At 44.8% G+C, this 4,301-nt stretch overlaps 1 non-coding gene across 1 annotated transcript; it reads left to right on the top strand.

Annotated features, from left to right (window-relative positions):
* Positions 1-974: 974 nt before the first annotated feature.
* Positions 975-1,065, top strand: Trnay-gua. The gene is given in 2 exon segments: positions 975-1,011; positions 1,030-1,065. It is a non-coding gene; the product is annotated as a tRNA-Tyr (tRNA).
* The last annotated feature ends 3,236 nt before the right edge of the window (positions 1,066-4,301 follow it).

Here is a 4,301-nt window from a genome sequence, read left to right as displayed (position 1 = left end):
TCGGCAATACGGTGAGCTTCAATATCTTCAATTCCTTAGTAGCCTGTGTCGCGATCGTCAATGAGAATCTGCCGATTCATTTACTCGATATTGGTAATGTGAACGAACATGCATTTGACGTTCGACCGTGTGTGTTTACGAAATGCTCTTTACTGCATTCTGTTTGGAAAAGTTTGAAAAAGGAGATGTTCCACCTCTCAAAACAAATAGAGCTCGACTTCCAATAGTTCAACGATATTACAATGCTCTGAATTGAGTAAAAATATGAAGGTGGCAAAAGAGGACCCGGAAGAGAAACAAACCAGATTCACTGGAGGGTCATGCTCCCTGCAATGTGATCGGTAGAGGCGCCTTTTCGCTTATGTCGCGACTTCGCCGCGCTTACGCGGTCCCAACTTGTTTATTGATTTGGTTGGAGTTTATAGGATTATTGATCTTAAATCATTTGGTAGCGATGAAAATAAATACTTAAGCACTGCTCCCGTTGGAATATCGCAAACAATTCCAAGGACAAACAATATGAAATCCAATGTACATACCGTATAACGTGAGCAATTCCAGAAGTACGAAACAGTTCTTCTGGCCTGTCTTCGACATTTAGTCACGGTTCGTTTCCTTATCAAGTCCAGATTTCGGTGTCGTGTCATGGCGATCGAAACCTTCACTTCGTATTACTCAGTCGATACTGGTTTCATCCCGTGCCGCGATTTAACGGATAACAAACAATTTTCATTTGAAGTATTCGTGGATGAAGGTGCCCACAGTAAACTATATTTAGAACGTTCAACAATAACAATTAATTTATTAACGTTTAACAAAATAACAGTCAACAAAATAACAATTAACAATTAATAGTGAATGTCGATTAACGAGTAACAAGTAACAAGTAACAGGTAACAGGTAACAATCAACGGTTTTGTTTCGCACAGACACGAGAGACGTTACGTACTTCGCAGCTCGAAACGGAATACAGGCCTTCGATAGCTCAGTTGGTAGAGCGGTGGACTGTAGTTGTTGAAGAAGAGAGATATCCATAGGTCGCTGGTTCGAATCCGGCTCGAAGGAATATTTTTTTGCCGAACATCGGCGGGGCGGGAGTCGCGGTGCGCCGACTATACGAGGGTGTCGTTGATCCTGGTTGATGTACGGGGCCCCGGTATGGGCGGACGATCTGATGGCGAGTCGCCGCAGCATCCTGCTTCTCAGGAGGCTACACAGGGTAACTGCCATCAAAATCGTCAGAAGATACCGAACAGTGTCGCACGTGACGGCGACCGTTCTGGCCGCGTCTCCGCCGTGGGAGCTCCGGGCGTTGGTGCTCAAGAAGAGATACGAGCAAAGGAGAGCGTGGGACCTGGGAGGGGACTCGGCCGAGCAGGCGGCCCCAGACGACCTAGGAACCGCCGAGGAGGACGCATGGGACCAGTGGCGATCCCAGCTGATCAACGAAGCAGGCGAACACCGAGGCGCGGCGGCAGTTCTCCCAAATTTGGGGACATGGAGAAGCCGCCGCGGCCTCCCGCTCACCTACAGAATGACCCAGATACTCACGGGACACGGCTTGTTCTAGGAGTATCTGAGGAAAATCGGACGGGAGACAAGGGACATCTGTCACCACTGCGGGGAAGACAGAGACACGGCGCAACATACGCTGGAGGCCTGTCCAGCATGGGAACTGCCCCGCTACACCCTGCGGCACGTCATAGGCGAGAGGCTGAACCCTCAGCGATCATAGCAGCGATGCTGAGCAGCCCACAGGAATATGAGGCTGTCTGCCTCTTCTGCGAGCGAGTTATGCTCGCAAAGGAGCGAGCAGAAAGGGTGAGAAAGAGAAACTCGCATCCGTGTAGGATAACGCGATGGAGGAGGATGGCAGTCAGGCGGCCCAGACCTAACTCACTGCCACCACAACGAACCGCGACTAGAAGGAGGGACGGCGCCAGGGGCAATGGCCCCCTCTAGCGCCAAATTCAACAGCCAGGGAATCTACAGGACTGGCTCGAAGAGAGGACGTAATGCAACAGAAGTAATTCACCCAAGGTTCCTGGAGCACCCACTGTCATACGCGTAGGATGGCCAACGTGGAGTTTTAGTCGGTAGGAGTCCGACACTACTCTTCTGCTACCATTATTAGCGGCAGTGGAGTGTCCATGAGGATTTCTCCACGAGAAAAAAGAGAAAGCTCGGAACGAAATGAATCTTTGTTCGAGAACAAACGGATTCTTCCCTTAGATGCCCATCGATATCCCCACTAGCACGTGTTTATTAGATGTGCCGCGGCGATTGCCGCATATGCGTTCTTTCGAGGATTCGGCGGAAGAAGCATAGGGATGTCGATAGTACATTGGGCAGGTCGATGTTGCGCTTTGGCGGCCTAGCGCTTTGTATCGCGAAGCCGACGGGAAGTTTCGTGGCGGATGCCGCCACACGTTTTTTCACTCGTAACTTCGTCATCTATGTATTGTCTCTTTATTCTTAAATATCGCCTATATCGTTATTTATTATATAAACATTATTACATAATATTATCACATAAACGTTAATTATTTTGTGTTCGTGAATGTAATAAAGGGTTAACATCTCACCAAGTTCGAGTTGAAATTCTGTGTACTTCTACAGACCGTCCTTGCACTTGTTAAAGCAGAACCTCTCTTTATATAGTCCATAAACTAAATAAAGTCGTTGCAACCAGAGGTAACGATGTACCTTGCGTGAACTACTTACAGCGAGCATCCAATATTTATTATTTTTTATTACTTTATTATTTACGTTATTATTCTTTAATACAAGAAGTTTTTAATTGAAGGTGCAAACCTGTAGCGGCACTCGACAGTAAACTTTCCAACGATTTCTGTCCTGTGGTCAACTACATTAGTTTGGAAGTTATGATTTTTATCGCAAACATAAGCAACCGCTTACTCTAAATAGCCGAATCTCGTCAAGTATTTAGAGAGGAGGGACTTTCTTGTACCTAAATAATTCTTGTTACATCCCCCTAGGTATGACCTTCCTATGGAGTCCTATGCAAGTGTAGCTGCAGGTAGCTCCCATCCTCCAACGTACCCTCCTTTTCCCTCTCCCTGGAATCGATAGGAAAGTCACGATGGAATTATCCTGTGTCATACGCGAATTAAACTCACTCGCGGATCTCCAAATGCTTCTAAATATGACTAATGCACTTATACGCGAGATGCACAAGTGCTCGACAAATTCCTGGCCTTCTGGATCGTACCGCAGCAATTTAATGCTCCATAATGTTTCCAAAAATCCGGTCTTGTAATGCTCGTTCTATCCATACGAAACGTAACGGGTTACAAATTCAGATTATCTTAACAATAGTACCCTGTAGGGGCGTGAGTTGTTTATTTGATTAATTGGTTTAGTGAATGGAAACTAAAGATTAATCCAGATAAGATTGAGACCATTCATTTCCATAGTCAATTTCCACGTAATCCCCTCGGTTACACATTAGTGTGCCTTAGTTCGGTAACGTTAAGTATCTGGGGATCGTTTTACATGATCTGAGGTGGATATTATTATTAAACGTGTTGGTTGGTTTATTAAAGAGTGATAAAATTGTAATAGTCGATTATATCAAAATCACAAGTACAGAAATAGGGTATGTTGGTCGTAATCATCGCTCGCTCAATGCTACTATTCAACTCTACGTTCGATATTCGACTGTCTGACTCGCTATAATAATTGTCCTAGAGAGCACGTTCGTCTATTTGTATCGACCGGTGTTATTATAAAAAGTTCAAATGTAACTCCGGTTGACGATGACAAATAACGACAATAATATTTTGTCCGGAGTTCGTTTACCTTTTGACTTTGCAAACCAAAACAACGTTGGTATTCCAAGGCACAATAATACGAGTCTCTCCCGATTCAAATCTTCCATTGAATCATGTGCCGCAACAGATCGACTATAATGGGTGGATGTTGCCTCAGACCGTCTCGTCAAAGCCACGAAGGTATTTAAGTGCCTGCGTCCCCACGTTTCTCCTAATCTCCTCTTGCTCTAAGTATTCGATTAAATACTTATAAGATAAAATAAAAGAGCACAATAATAACGAATTCACAAAGTTCATAGAGGCACTCTCTGCACACGAGAACTCCAACTACTCCCTATCGAAAGCCACGAAAAAAGTAAAGAAACCAATAAAACTAGTCCCAGCAATCAGAAAAGCGGATAACACATGGGCAAGAAGCAACGAAGAGCAAGCTGAAGAATTTTCTAATCATCTATGCAACACATTTACACCACATAATGTCAACAACAGCAACCTCAATTATCATAC

This window comes from Bombus pyrosoma, linkage group LG17 (assembly GCF_014825855.1).
Source record: "Bombus pyrosoma isolate SC7728 linkage group LG17, ASM1482585v1, whole genome shotgun sequence".
NCBI lineage: Eukaryota > Metazoa > Arthropoda > Insecta > Hymenoptera > Apidae > Bombus > Bombus pyrosoma.
This window is presented reverse-complemented; position numbering and strand designations above follow the sequence as displayed.